Source organism: Suricata suricatta, chromosome 12, assembly GCF_006229205.1.
Source record: "Suricata suricatta isolate VVHF042 chromosome 12, meerkat_22Aug2017_6uvM2_HiC, whole genome shotgun sequence".
In the NCBI taxonomy this organism is placed as follows: Eukaryota; Metazoa; Chordata; class Mammalia; order Carnivora; family Herpestidae; genus Suricata; species Suricata suricatta.
Window position 1 is genome coordinate 56096729 of NC_043711.1, and position 16240 is coordinate 56112968.

General features: G+C 45.9%; 1 protein-coding gene across 3 annotated transcripts in view; it reads right to left on the reverse strand.

The window, feature by feature from the left end:
- Positions 1-16240, reverse strand: part of MGLL (monoglyceride lipase) — a 168803-nt gene that overhangs the window by 107655 nt on the left and 44908 nt on the right. The window contains exon 1 of one of the 3 annotated variants that reach the window (XM_029918922.1): positions 6855-6877. The exons of the other annotated variants lie outside the window; for them this stretch is intronic. The gene's annotated coding sequence lies outside the window, so the exon portion shown is untranslated. Of the gene's footprint in view, positions 1-6854; positions 6878-16240 lie in introns of those variants that run through there. 3 annotated transcript variants of the gene reach the window in all.

Genomic DNA, 16240 nt, shown 5'->3' on the forward strand with positions numbered 1-16240 from the left:
CACGTGTGCCTGGCCCGTGGGGAGGAGCGGGGGCGCAGCCCGCGGACCTGGCCACGGCCACGAGCTCCTCCCCTCCCAGCCTCGGGGGAGGCCGCGCCCCGAGGTGGCCGCCCAGGGACCATCACGAGGCCTGGAACCCAGCCGGGCTTTCCCGAGTGTCAGCGCTGGAGGGCTCGCCACACCCACGTGCACACAGCCCCACACAGGGACATGGACACCACTCGATATGCATGCGTGCACAGACCCACACGCAGACAGTGCAGTACAGACATAAGGACACATGCAGACACATGTAGACACTATATGTACATAAGGACACACACTACACATGCAAACATGCACACAGACTTCCCCAAAGATATACATGCATGGACACATGTGAACACGAAAACAACATACCATACACACCCACATAGATACTCAGTACACAAAGACAGACCCGTGACATCCACAAAGACACAACCCACACAGACACACATAGAAAGAAACCCAGAGACACGTAGACATCAAGTATACACACATGACATGCACATACGGGCAGACACTCATATGCAGACACATTCACACCTGCACACAGACACACATGGTTGGACACACCCATAAAAAGCTGGGGTGGGGATGCACAAATCCCCAGGAAGTAGGGTAAAGGCAGACTAGTGCAGGCCTTGTCCCTCTACCCTGTACCCAGCAGCCCCCCATGATCCAGGAGGTGGGCCCCCCGGGAAATCTATGGGGCACCTACACAGGCGAGGGGGAGGTCTGAATATTATCCAGTTAAACCAGCAATGTAGATTATGGAGATACAGGGACCCATGCTGGGTTTAGGGTCCAGACCACCTGCTCCAACTCCTCCATTTGTCCTGTGAGCCTTAATCTCCTCACCTGCAGCCTGGGTCCCCATAGGAGTGTGACCATACCTATGTCCCTAAGGAGTGTGACCACTGTCCCCAGCTCGCACTGACCTCAGCTGGCCTTTGCATCTTCCCTTCGTTCATAAATAACTTTATACTATAGCAATGTCGAAAAGAACCGCTGTACTCCAGAAACTGGTGTCTCAATGTCACATTGTATGTGTGCAGGGGGCCCAGGCTGCTTAGAGCCTGTGATCTAACTTAAGAAATAAAACAATAGCCTTTGAGAAGCTATGGGTTTTAAGTGCCACCAAGCGGCCCAGCCAGCTCTCTGACCTCAGGCAGTTCACCACGCCTGGGACAGCGAAGAGTAGCTAAATGCATCTCATAAGGACAGCTTTACAATATCCATGCAGGACAAGCCTAGAGGCAGCAATCCTGGGGCAGGGGGCCAGGGGTGGCCTTCAAGTTAACTATGCTAAATACACTGTATTCACTTGGATGGTAATTTTTTCAAGGGCGGGGGCAGCTGGGGATCTGATGGATGTGGGGAGGGCAAAGCACACCTTGTACACAGCTGTGGTTTCAGTGTTCTCCAGATCCAACATTCCAAAATTTTAAACAGCCAGTGTGAAAGTTTTGAGGACAGAGTTTGCTGAAGTTGTCAGCAGAGCCTTGGTAGAATGGTGGTAGAGGATTTGAAGGTCTGCGTCCTTGGTTACCAACATAAAAGAGAGCATGGTGTGTGGTCAGAAGGTTGGGAAACCATGAGTTAAGACATTGAGACTGTCCTGTGATGTATCTGGCTTTTTTTTTTAATTAAAAAAATTATCTAAGTTTATTTATTTTTGAGAGAGAGACAGAACATGAGCAGGGAAAGGACAGAGAGAGAGGCATAGAATCCGAAGCAGGCTCCAGGCTTCAGGCTGTCAGCACAAAGCCCGATTAGGGGTTCGAACTCACAAACTGTGAGATCATGACCTGAGCCAAAGTTGTATGCTTAACTGACTGAGCAACCCAGGTACCCCTTAATTAAACTTTTTATTTTATGATACAGGTAGATCCACATGTAGTTGTTAACAAATAGTCCAGAGAAATGCTGTGTACCCTTACCCAGTTTCCCTCAATGGTAACATCTTATAAAACTGTAGGAGGATATCACAACCAGGATATTGACATTGATACAGTCTAAATGCAAAACATTCTATCACCACAAAGATCCATTGTGTTGCTGTTTTGTAGCCATGTCTACTTCCTTCCCACCCCCGTTCCCTTCATAACCCCTGCTAAACACTAATTAGTTCTCCATTTCTAAAATTTTTCCCATTGGAGTATGTTCTATAAAGTGAATCACACAATATGTGACCTTTGAGGATTCCCCTTTTCTTTCAGCAATCTCCAGGTGGTGTGCGTAACATCCTATGGTGTGGACATACCACACAGTTCATTGAGGGACTTCTGGGTCATTACCAGCTTGGGGCTGTCACAAATAAAGATGCTTATGGCACTCCTGTAGAGTTTTTTTGTGTGAACATGAGTCCTCATTTCTCTGGGATAAATGCCTGAGAGGGCAATTGCTGGGCTGTAAGAAATTGCATGTTGTCTAAGAGCCTGCCCAAAAGTGTTACAGAGCGGCAGTACCACTTCACATTCCCATTGAGAATGTGTGAGAGGTCTAGGTTCTCAGCATCCTTGTCAGCATCTAGTGTTGTCAATATATTATATATTATATGTGTGTGTATACACATATATAATTATAATTTTAGCTTTTTCCTCCCCACTGTCTTTTCTCCTTCTCTCTCTTTGGGACTCAGATAATATGGTATTAGATTTTTCATTATAGTCCTATAGGTCTCTGAGTCTCTCTTCATTTGTCTTCCAGTCTACTTTCCCTCTGTTGTCCAGACTTCGTAATTTCTAGTGCCCTGTCTTCCAGTTCACTGCTTCTTTCTTCTTTCTCCTCTATTTTGCCTCTGAACCCATCCTCTAAGCTTTTTTACTCCAGTATTGAACTTTTCAGTTCTACAACTGCCATTAGGAAATTCTAATGAAGATTAGATCTTCTCTTCCTAGGCTGAGAATCTCCATTTTTCATTAGTTTCAGCCATGTTTGCAATTGCTCCTTGAAGCACTTTTATCACAGCTGCTTTAAAATCTCTGTTATTTCTGTTGGCATCTATTGATTGTCTTTTATCATTCAATTTCAGATCTCTCTGGTTCTTGCTGAGATATGTGATGATGATCTTGTATTATGTTGTGAAACTCTGGATCTTATTTAAAGTTCCTGTCTTAGCTGGTCCTCTCTGACACTGCTGCGGGCCAGAGGATGGGCAGGTGGCCATATGGCCTCATTACTCCCATGTGGAGCTAAACAGCTAAGCCTTGGCAGGTATGGGTGTGGGCTACCTTTTTCTTCTATGTTGTTTGACTAGTATAGAAAGTCCAATGCCTGAAACTTTTCTGGCTTACTCAGCTTTTTCTCTCCTTGTCCTTGGGCTGGAAAGGGCAGGTTTTGGTTAAGTGTCATTGGGTCTGTACCCTTGGCATTTCTGGGTTGCTGGCTTATTTAGCTCCAAGACTGGCAAGGCAAAACAAACTCTAACACTTGCCACCATGTCATTCCTTGGCTCCTGAGGTCTCTAGTTGTTTTGCCTTTTCTCTCCCCTTTCAGAGTATCTTTCAGTTCAGTTTATATATGACAGCCAGGGTTTTCAGTTGGACTTAGCAGGAGGAATAGGGAAAAACACACCCCCTTTGCCATTCCAGATGCAGACGTCCTGTATCTGGCTATATGTGTCAGCAATTCCTACCAACCCACGCACCCAGAAAGACCTCAGAACCCAGTTTCTCTAGACCAGACCACTCTAGAGACAGCCATCTCCCAGAAAATTGACAGTTGACAGGATCTGCTCCTACAGCCTGGGATGAAAAGGCAGGGCAGCTATTCAAGTAAAATCAGTGTATTTCTCCTCCCACTAGTGTCTTGTGTGGCCTTCCAGAGATGCTCTGAGGTTTGAGTTGATTGGGACATGCTGGAAATATCTGTGGGGAGGAAGGCAATAGGAGCAAAATAGGAGACAATACAAAAGCCAAGAGTTTCTCTTATTCGAAATGTTGATATGTGCAAATTACCTTTGACAGCTTTGTGCAATCATAGCAATGTGGGTGGTTGTATATTTCAACTACAGATCACTCCTGGATGGACAGAGTGGAGGCTGGGAGTGGAGATGGTAACTAGAGTGAATGATGAAAGATATAAGACTTTGTACAAACTTACAGGCAAATGAAGTTGAGCAAAAATACGTAAACTCCGAAATATGCTCCACAGACTAGCTGTGTAACTTCTGGCAACTCCCTTTGCCTGGCTGACACCGCCTCCCCACCTGAAGTGGGGTGATATGAGTGTCCGCTCCAGGCCGAGGCCACAGTCAGTTCAGATCATGTCTAGGCAGCACTCAGCACAGTGCCTGGTGGGCGGCCAGCTTGCACTAAATCAAGAGTGGAAGCGCGTGGCCCAAGGAAAGGTACCTTTTCATCTGAACAAGATTTTTCGGGGGAATTTTTAAAACTGGGAATTTTGCATGCAAATCCAGATTCCCAGCTTCTCTTGAAGAGCAGAGGGGTGTGGCCATGAGGGGCCATAGTGTTGGATGTGTTAGGCATGAGATAGCTGTAGGGGAGGCTGGATTTGTGGGTCTAGAACTGAAGAAAAAGGTCAGGCCAGAGACGTGGGAGGCTCGGAAATGACCCCTGCACCCGTGGGATCGAGCACACTCACCTCCGCAGAGTGGGCAGGTGAAGGCTCAACTTGGCGTCCCACGCAGGAGTTTGAGCTTGGCCAATGCTGTGCTTTCAAAATATTTGAATTTGTGGTCAACTTTTAAAAGCCAGGACACTTGACATGATAGTGCTATTCCTTGGATTTCCTCTAAAAGGCAAAAAGCCTGTCAACATGAAATTCATTCTATGAGGCCAGCATTACCTTGCAACTAAAACTAGATAGAGACATTACAAAAAAGAGAACTGTAGGCCAATCTGATGAACACAGATGTAAAACTCCTCCTCAACAAAATATTAGCAAACTGAATCCAACAATACATAAAAAATCATTTGCCCCGATCAAGTAGGGATTTATTCCTGGGAGGTAAGTGTGGTTCCATATTCACAATTGAATCAATGTGATACACCACATTAATATGAGGAAGGCTAAAAACCATATGATGACTTTAGTCAATGCAGAAAAAGCATTTGACAAAGTACAACATACACTCATGCTAAAAGCCTTTGTTTTGTCAAAGGCTTAGAGGGAGCATACTTCAACATAACAGAGGCCATACATACATGAAAAACCCACAACTAACATCATAGTCAGGTATGAAACACTGAGAGCTTTCCCTCAAAGGTCTGGAAGAAGACAGGGATGTCCTAGCCACGGCCATCAGACAAGAAAATGGAATAAAAGGCATCCAAATTGGCAAGGAAGAAGTAAAACTTTCACTATTTGCAGATGGCGTGATACTAATGACAATGAGATATCCCCTCGCACCTGTCAGAGTGGCTAAAATCAAAAGCACAAAGAAACAGCAAGTGCTGGCAAGGATGCAGAGAAAAAGGAACTTCCTTTCATGCATTATTGGTGGGAATTCAAACTGGGTCAGCCAGGGTGGAAAACAGTATGGAGGCCTGGGTGGCTCATTTGATTGAGCTTCGGCCTCTTGAGCCTGTGTGGGACTTGTGCTGAGTGTGTACCTATTAAGATTTTCTCTCTCTCTCTCTCCCTCCTTTTCTCTCTCCCTCCTTTCCTCTCTCTCCTCTCTGCCCATCTCCTCTGCTCTCTTTCTAAAATAAAAATGATTAAAAAAACTTTAAAATTTTTTTATGTCTTTATTCTATTTCGAGAGAAAGAGACAGAGTGAGCAGATAGGGGCAGAGAGAGAGGGAGACACAGAATCTGAAGACAGGCTCCAGACTCCCAGCTGTCAGCAGAGCCTGATGCGGGGCTCAAACCCATGGACTGTGAGATCATGACCTGAGCCAAAGTCGGACGCTTAACAGACTGAGTCACCCAGGTGCCCCTAAAAATTTTTTGTGAATATTTTTTTTCCTGAGAGAGAAGCAGAGCATGAGTGGGGGAGGGGCAGAGAGTGAGAGAGAGAGAGAGAGAGAGAGAGAGAGAGAGAGAGAGAGAGAGAGAGAATCTGAAGCAGGCTCAAGGCTCTGAGCTGTCAGCACAGAGTCCAACATAGATCTCAAACTCACAAACTATAAGATCATGACATGAGCCAGAGTCAGACCCCTAACTGACTGAGCTACCCAGTGCCCCTAAATTTTTCTGTTTTGAAAAAGCTAGCCCTTGAGAGTCTGGTTTGTGACACTGGGTCAGAACACGAGGGAGGAGGCAGGTGTCGGTGGTGGCATGTGGGGTGTGAAGTGTCATTCTAGACTTTTTGGCTCCTCTGGGACGTCCAAGTCAAAGTCTGATGTGCAGTAGCAGACACAGTAGGAGAGTCAGGACAGAGAAGGGAGCTTGGAAGAAAATGGGACTTGATGTCATGGGGATAGATTCGACTGCCCAGGAACCATGACCTGGAGGGAGACGTGAACCAGGAGAGATCCTTGTGAGGAGGAGGAGGGGGAGGAGAAGGAGGTGTGGAGGAGGAAGATGGGGAGGACAGAAGGAGGGGGGCGAGGGGAGGAGGGGGAGAGGAGAACTGGGAGGGGGACACAGATGAGGAGAGTTTGCAGAGGCGACAGAAACAGAAGATTCCTTGAGAAGGGTGTTTCACAGAATCCAAAAGTTCAACAATGTTATAAGAAGATAAGAAAAACCAACAGAGTCTAATGCTGTCTAGAGTCAAACAAGAGGACTGGAACGCGCTCAATAGATTTAATGACAAGGAGGTCACTTGTGGCCTTGGACAGAATCTAGTTTGTGGACTAACCAGGGCAGAAGACAGCCTACACCGAGCTATGAAGTGAGTGGGAAAGAATTGAGATCACGACCTGAGCTGCGGAGAAACGTCTCCTCAGGGGGCGAGGAGGTCTGTCGCCTCCGTGGTCCCAGTGAACAGCCTCTTGCACTGTGACTTTGTGCAGGTTCTCACACAGAGACGGTGTCCAAATGGGGTCAGACTGCAGCACACCCAGCTGGTGTCACAGAGTTGTTTCATGCCGGGAAAACCCCACACGTCCGGTGACCAGGGGTGTCAGAAGGGAAGTGTTCTGTGTGAGAGTAAAGGAGACACTCACAGAGAGAACTGGGTGTTTCCCTACTCAGGGGGACGACTGGGTTTTTCCAGAACAAAAAGAAAGGAAAAAAAGAAACACTTTGTGCTATATGCGATGCCTACCAGAAAAGGACCTCTCTGCTATGACAGAGGGGTCATAAAGATTCTTAATGTTGCTGGGACAAGGTGTGTTGATTCTGCTGCTCCGTCTTATTAAAATGGTTGTAAAAAAATTCCTTCCTAATCATTTCTGCCTTGGCCCCTTTCCCTCTTTTCCCCACAGAATTTTAAGCTCCTTCTTCATAAATTCTTCCTGTAGAGATTTAGGGCCACTGATGCCCATGGCTAGGAAAGGTGCCTGGGTGGCTCATTTAAGCATCCGACTCTTGATTTCAGCTCAGGTCGTGATCTCACGGTTTGTGTGTTTGAGCAACGCGTTGGGCTCTGTGCTGATAGGTCAGAACCTGCTTAAGATTCTCTCTCTCTCTCTCTCTCTCCCTCTCTCTCCCGTTGCCCCACTCACACTCTGTCTCCCCCAAAATAAATAAACATAAAAAAAATAAATGGAGTTTTTAACGTGGGTTGATTTAAAGAAAGATATTAAGACAATTACGGAGCACGTGGGACACAGATAATGCAGAGTCAGAATGTCGGTGGTGGCCGTAACTGAGATTGAGGACTCAGGGGTGAAATGCTGGAGGGAGAGGGGTGTGGGCCTGGCCCCTCCCACTCTCCTGCTGCGTCTCTAACCTGCATTTCCTCTTCCAGCTCCTTCCACCCCAGTCTGCCACTGCTCTTCTGGGCCTCAACTTTCTGTGGGTCAGGATAGGATTGGCCCAGATGGTCTCCAGGAGTCTTTTCCATCTCTCAGAAACATTCTGTGGATGGTTATTTTTGCTATGTATTTAAGCACCAGCGCCAGCCCTACTGGGAAAGTCCATTAAACACAATCAAATCTACTAAGATGAAAACACTGGTTCCCACCCACCCACCACCTCCTTTAAATGCACTTGGCAAGTCCAGAAAGCCAGCAATTAGTAATTGGGCCCAATCACTATAACGAGATCTGCACTCAGCAGTAAAGAAGAAATTCCTGCACTGACTAATCTGGTTAATGGAGCAGTTAAAAGTTATACATGTTGAAAAATATGCCTTTGGGCTCATTATGAGTGCAAATAAAATGGACCCCTGCTAGCAATTAACAGTGGCAGGTCACACATGTGTATTTTTCTGCTTTTTTTGCAAAATAAAATTTAAAAAAATAAAAAAATTAATTCTGACTTCTTTTGAAATAGATGCGACTGATCTAATGCTAAATTTTAGTCCTTGAAGGCAAATGAGGTAGTGGTTACTATTAGGCAGGGAAAGTCCAGGGATGGGTTTAGTAACTCTGCAGAAACTGTTCCATATGTTCAGATATTTCCAGAGAATCTAGGCAAGGTCAGGAAGGGAAGGAGCACATCGCAGGGTTTTTCTAAATAGCACCTTTTCCCCCCTGGTCTGTTTTTAATTGGCTGGTTTTGGTCAAAGAGGCCACATGGCATGCCTGTTAAAGGCACAGACAGACCCTGGAGTCTGACTTAGCTCGGGGACCTTCAAGCTGTGTGACCTTGGGCAAGTTACTTAGCCGGTCTGCGCTTCCATTTCCTAATCAGTAAAAGGGAGGTTACAACAGAACCTGCTTCGCAGAATTGTTGTGAAGATGAACTAAATTAGCAAGCTAAAGTACTCAGAGCAATGCTGGGCAGGGGCTCCTGGGCAGCCCAGGCAGCTAAGCAGTTAAGCACAGACTTGATTTCTACTCGGGTCCTGATCCCAGTTTGTGGGATAGAGCCCCATGCTGGGCTCTGGGCAGAGCCTACTTGGGATTCTCTCTCTCTTTCTCTCTGCTCCTCCCCTGCTGGTGCTGTTTCAAAATAAACATTTTAAAAAAGAACAATGCTTGGCATATAGTAAATGCTTAACGTATGAGCTGTATTAGTAGGAGAAGAACACAGCCTTAAGTCTCCCCTCCAAGTTGCCTTTGAGTTACCACATACCTGAGAAGTCTGTCTTCTGAAATCACGTTACCTTATATGATCTTAAGTGTACATTTCAGTGTGCAGCAAGCAATATTGGTAAGCAACTGAGACCAGAGAGGGAAGGTGACTTGCCTAAGGTTGTACAGCGAGCTGGTGGCCAAATCTGAATTAGAAGAGTCCCGGGCCCCGCCTCTTACATGAAACTATTTCCATCATCTCCTTTCATTCCTAATGGGTTCTTAGTGTTCCGACTATGAAAGGCAGTTGGAAACCAGGAATACCTTGGGGTCTCTCACCCACACCCTGCCACAGACCTGGGCCCAATTTCCTGCTCATTTGTTTGTTTGTTGCCCACAGGATAATACTACTTTCTAACAACAGCTGCAGTTCCTTTAAAGGAACCGTCCACCACTATTGTTGAATTCTTGGGGCAACTGTAAATCGAGGTGCCCCCATCACCCTCACCAACCAGGGCCCACAGAAGCCACTGCACTGCCCCTGACTAACTCCTGAGCAGTGATGTGGGATGGGAGACCCAGCAGAGCTCATTGATTCTCATTCATTCTATGAGCCACACAACAGACCTCCAGTGAAGTCCCCTTGGCCTTGCATCAGCCAGATTTGATTTCTGTTGCTTGCCATCAAAACGTCGTGACAGGTACAACTTGCCCTGTTGACTTAGCCTTTAAGAGTCATTGGGAACTGGCAGGTGGAAGGAAGGTTGGAGAAGGGGAGCAGGAAGGGCAGGGTATGCTGCTGAGGTGTCTGGGGAGAAGGAAAAAAGCTGAAGAGACGGAAAACTAAGGAGTCTTTTCAGATCAGCACGGAGAAGGCCCAGTAGCTATAAGAATGGTATTGGAAAAATAACACTTTATCTCTACCTACCATCACATAGACTCTAGATCCAAAAGTGACATAGACTTTAAACATGATTAGAAGAAAATGGAGGAGAATCTCTTTGTGACCCAGGTGAAGGAGAGAATGTCTTCAATTAAATTTTAAAAACACACAATGTAAAATGATTCGATTACATCAAAATTAAGGATTTTCTTCCAACAAGTGACTCCAAGGACAAGTAGGGGAAAACAAAAAGTGAAAATATTTGCCAAGTTAGAGATTCGTTTATAAAAGTCACACGGAACTCCTGCAACTCTTGCAGGGAAATTTTAGAAATAGAATCTCCAAAAGTTAATAAGCATGTTGAAGAGATGCTCTGAATCATCAGTCATCAGAGAACTGCACAATTTGATAACATTAGCACTTTATTGGTCTGGTATCAAGTAAAAGCTGGGACACGGGGTGTGGTGGCAGGGACGGGACGGGGCTGGGGGAAAGCTTCTGCCTGGCTGGTGGGAGCGGATAGCCATTCTCAGGGACATGCATGTCCCCCATGGCCAGCCTCTTGTGTTCCATTTTTCACACAGATCTGGAGGAGGAAGCACAATTTTTTGTGAAGAGCTGTCCAGGTATGTGGAGCAGCCACCACTGCGGCCCTAGACACACCCCCTAAAGTCACACGGAATTCCAAGCAACGGTTAGACACACTCAAAGTAATAGGATGAATCTTACAGATAGCACTTGGTGAACAACATGAAAAACAATGAAATCTAGAACAGACTTCCACAGATACGTGTTTAAAATCGTCAACACCCCAAAGAAAACATTTTTGAAAAACATGAACTATAAACAGAAAAGAAGGGCTATATTTGCTTGGGAGAACTGATACAGAAACTGGTCAATAGAAAACAATACTAAAAGGTAATAACTAAACAGCAAACAATAAAATAATAAGTAAGGAAGAAAGAAGAAAAATGTACATAAAATAAAAGAAGAAGGAACCGAGCATGATACTGTAGCGTTAAGCGAGGGGATGATTGGCTCAGGCTTGTGCACCTCAAGTTTAAAACCAAACACAAATCTATAAACGAGTAATGGCAAGCGTCTACAGCCACTGTCCTCTTCCCCTTTGGGGTTCGCTCAGAGCTTCTCACTTCTCCCCAGGACTTGGAGTGCCGGCTTCCTGGGCCTGGTGCTCAGATCTGCTCAACCTCGAGGTCTGCTCCCCAAGGCTGCTCTTTTTCAGATGTGTGTCTCTGCAGTTTGAGAGTTCATGCCCTGCTTCCTCTGGTCCCAGGTGGTCCTTCCCCTGATCTCACGGGGAAATGTACTCGCACACAGGATGGTGCTTGGCCCAGCCCCACTCTGACTGGTGATCTGAGCGGCTCACATTCTGGGTCTTAATCAATGGGTTTGGAACAGAGAAGCAGAGTGCCACTAAAACTCCTCTCTGGCCCTGAAATCCTCCACAACCTTGAGTGGGGGAGGGAGTCTCAGCAGCTCTATTGGAAAGTATTCCTTAGACATTTACATATTTTAATGTTTATTCATTTTTTGAGAGAGAGAGGGAGGGAGACACAGAATTTGAAGCAGGCTCTAGGATCCGAGCTGTTAGCACAGAGTCTGATGTGGCACTCAAAATCACGATCCCGTGAAATCCCACGAACCCGTGACCTGAGCTGAGGTCAGACACTCAGCTGACTGAGCCACCCAGGCGCTCCCCAAAATATTCCTTAGGTGACTCTCAGGAACCTTGCAGGTTGCAAACTACTGATGTTAAAAAAAAATCCATAACATAGCAGGAAATAAAATTAGCACATAGAAATCAATAGCCTTTAAATATATATACGTATGTACTATATTTATATACATAAAACAATCAGAGGATTTAAGGAAGAGAAAATCCTCTTTGCAATAACAAAGAAGAAGGTAAAATATTTAGAAATATACTTAAAAATATGCAAAACTCATATCACCTTTGAAAGACAAGGGAAAATGTGAATAAATGGAAAGACATCCCTTGTTCTTGTATAGAATGACAACATCATAAAGAGGCCCATTTTCCTTAAATTAATGTATAAGGTTTAAACAATCCCAACAAAAATAGCAACAAGCTTCTTTGTGGAGTTAGATACCAGAACTCTTAATTTAAAAAATGAAAGACTAGCACTGAATGTCTGAAAGGCAAGAATGTCTCACCAGATGTTAAAGCATACCTTTTCAGATCGTGTTGTACCGGCACATAACAACACCAGCAGAGCAGTAGGAAAGAACAGAACCAAAAATAGACCCAGCCACATGGAGGAATCTGGTATTTGATAAAGGTGGCATCACAGATCACTGTGGCTTTGTAACAAACAGCCCTGGACAACTTAGTTAGCTGTTGGGAAAAGGTAACACAGTCCACACCTTACCCAAGGACAAATTCCAGAGTGATCAGGGATCCAGACATGAAAAAAGGAAAACACACAGCTTTTGGAAAACAACTGGTCTTAAGGGTTTCTTGGGTCCCTCCCGATGGTCAGCTGCTGGGATTCCACCTCTCCAGCAAGTTAACTTAAGGCAGAGTGTTCCCCTAAGAACAAATACATCTTACGGTTTTCAAGCCACCTCTTGCTCATCTACCTGCCTTGCACAGTACACCGCCGTGATGTAAACAATGTATTTAAGCCATATTTGTTGTGAAGATTGCCAGCACTCGTGGGCACACTACTAGACTGCACCTTCCCAGACACCACTGTAGCTTCAGGAGCTCCTGGCCAATGGAATGTGGAGATAAATGATCTGCACCATGGCCAGGTCTGCCCTTTAAAACCTCTCTCCCTTTCCCCAACTGCCAGCCAGGTAAAAAGTGAAGGATACCTAAAAAAGATGGTGTGGAGCCTTGCAATGGAAAGAGCCCAGGCTCCTAAATGACTTTGCGGAGCAGAGAACCCCCACCACCCATAACTTGCATTGACCCATGGAGCAAACCTATTGCCTGAGGCCACTGAGACTGGGGTTTTGTCTGCTACAGCAGCTAGCATTACTTACTCTGACTAATAAGTATTTGAACTGTTGCTATCCCAGCAGGAAACACTGCTTGCCCCTCCAAACCTTTTAGACCTTTCTTGCCTCAGTATATATGTGTGACATGTCAACACAAGAACACACAAATTTGAAGCTGAATTGAAATAGATGTGTACCAACTAGTATTGAGGCTACTGCCCATCTGTGCTCAGGAAACACCAGAAGAGAGGGAGGACCTGGGCATGTGACAGAGGGGAACAAAATGCTGGAAGAGACAAAATCCTTTCAATTCTGGCACCTAAGGCACAAATAGACCAAGTTCAAAAAGGTTGGAAACAACATGTGGTTCTACTTCTAAGTTAAAACTCTCTAGGGGCGCCTGGGTGGCTCCGTCGGTTAAGCCTCCGACTTCGGCTCAGGTCAGATCTCACGTTCGTGGGTTCGAGCCCCACGTCAGGCTCTGTGCTGACAGCTAGCTCAGAGCCTGGAGCCTGGAGCCTGTTTCAGATTCTGTGTCTCTCTCTCTCTCTGACCCTCCCCCTCTCATGCTCTGTCTCTCTCTGTATCAAAAATAAATAAAACATTTAAAAAAAAAACTCTTCGATGTTCTTTCAGAAATTAAACCAGGGGCACCCCAGTGGCTCAGTGGGTTGAGCATCTGACTCTTGCTTTTTGGCTCAGGTCACAATCTCACAATTTGTGAGACTGAGCTCTCCATTGGGCTCTGCCCTGACAGCGAGGAGCCTGCTTGGGAGTCTCTCTCTGCCCCTCCCCCACCCATGCTTGTGTTCTCTCTCTCTCAAAATAAATTTTTTAAATATTTAAATTTCTTTTAAAAATAAATTAGGCCAAAACTATAGGGAGCATTAGTACTGTCCCCTAAATGGAACTGCAATAAAGTAGCATAGTATCATGGAGAAATAGATGGTGGCCTGCATGGGAAAGCGGGCCACTGTTCACGTAAAGCTACTGTAGGAAGTAGTAACACTCAGCATGTCTTTTTGAGGGGTTGAACAAACGCCGTTTTCGCGTAGCCAGCAGCCCCACATCTGCTATAATGGGAATTCTAGGGGTCCTCACATGGGGAGGGCATGGTCCCTAACGTCTTAAATCGCTTTCTGAGAATGATGAGCATAACTTGACTGGCTCTCTGAGGATGGATCAGAACTTGCCTGACAGCAGGAAGTGGAGGTGGCCATCCCACACTGGCCTCCCTGCCCCAGAAGTCCAGAGAGAGAGCTAGCTATGGGCACTGCAGGGGAAGGGGGTAGTGGCTGGGGGAGCAAAGGATTGAAGAAGTGACTGAAATGCATCCGCAACATACTGGGGAAGTCTCCAGAAAGGAATGGAGGGGCCACTCAGACTGTCTTAGGCATGCATGCTTCTGCCCACAAGTGCCTGCTGACCTCACTTGATGCAAACACAGCTTGGGGGCAGTGTCTAGAGGTCCCTGCCCTTTGGGGAGTACTGCAAATGCTAGCAGTGTTCAGAGTGTGCCGACTTGAGTTGATCGGCAGCACGAAGATGAGCTGGTTAACTCAGGCTTCCTCAAGTATGGGAAAGGACAAAACCCCCCCAGATATCTGACCCTAGAAAAAGACTGATAATGCACTTAAAACACTCCTTCTATGCATGACTATGATACGTGGGAAATAAAGATATTCAAAGGGCATGTGAGTGACTTGTGACACTGTGCAGGGAGCAAATGCCTGTGAAACGGTGTGTGTTGGCATGTGCTGCCCTCCAAACCCTAGACACTCTGTGTGTGTCCAGAGCACATGACAGTGGCTGTCAATATAGAAACTGTTAGGGATGCTGAACGAGAAGACACGCCAACCACTGTATGTAGAGTGTTAAGGTCCTAAGACCGCATCAGAGAGAGAGGCTTTTAGACTTTTACCCTTTTCATTCTGTGTCCACTGGATGGTGGTGATTTAGGATGACTGTCTTATGAGAATAGGAACTTTGTCTGCCTGGTCCTGGCATCTAAAAGACCACCTGGCATGTGGTACAGGCTTAGTATCCATTTGTTGAATGGGACTCTGTGTTCATTGAAAACTTTGTGATACTCAGTCCCTCCCTCTGCCCTCAATCTCGCTCTCGTCCCCCTCCTACCCCTCTCCAATTCCTTGCCCTCTGATATCACTGTTACGTAAGAAATGAACAGCCTCCCTTGTCTGCTCACTTAAGCCCCTGTCCTGATTTAGCCCCTTCTTGGTTAGCTCAAAAACATGTTTTAAAAACACTACCTTCTGAAATTCAGCTCCTTTCTTTCCCTACCTAAATAGTTCTTGTGTTTTGAATGGCTCATTTTATGGACAACTTAGTTAATCGAATTAAACCGACAAAACACCTGGAAGAAAGGAAATGAAAACACAAACAAGCAGGGAGACACCATGGCGGGGCAGCAGGCCTGGGCATCAGAAAGGTGTCATGGGCTGATGAATCGGGGACAGGTAAGGAGTGGAGGGCGAGGGCAAGCATAGACAACACGTTTCTCCTTCCCAGATCCATACGGGCAGGCCCCACTTAGCAGCTGGCTAACGCAGCAAATATATGTACAACCCATCCAGCCATTGCATGGATTTACAGAGCACCTCCCGTGTGCCAGGTGCGGAGGAGACAGCCAGAATGACACAGACAGGATGCCTCTCTCATTGGAGCTTATGTTCTGTCTGCAGGAGACCAAAAATGAACAAAGAAGCCCACAAATTAATATATGCCTTCTGTATATTTAATATCACATGCTCAGAGAAGAGAATCCATGCTCTCCATTAATTTTAAAAACCCACAGCATGGGGGATGAAATTGGGCAGTGGATTTTTTCAGAGAATAATTTTAGGAATTTTACAAACGAAGGATATTTAAGATAAATCTCGGCAAAAATAAAATCCAGGCTAGATAGGAGAACATGTAGGCCACCATCTAAAGAGGTATCAGCATGAGCATTCAGTTGGTTAAGCGTCCGACTTCAGCTCAGGTCATAGTCTCACGGCTCATGAGTTCGAGCTCTGCGTTGGGCTCTGTGCTGACAGCTCAGAGCCTGGAGCTGCTTCTGATTCTGTGTCTCCTTCTCTCGCTCTCGGCCCCTCCCCCACTCACACTCTGTCTCTGTCTCTCTCTCTCAAAAATAAACATTAAAAAAAGGTGTTTGTTGTTGTTGTTGTTGTTTTTTAAATAAAGAGGCATTCAGAATGAGGTAGAGATTCAGTCCCAGCAGAGTGCCACGAACATGGGACAGCTTCTAGACTGGTCACACACATTGCATGTTGAAACCTAGAAAACGCTAACAAAT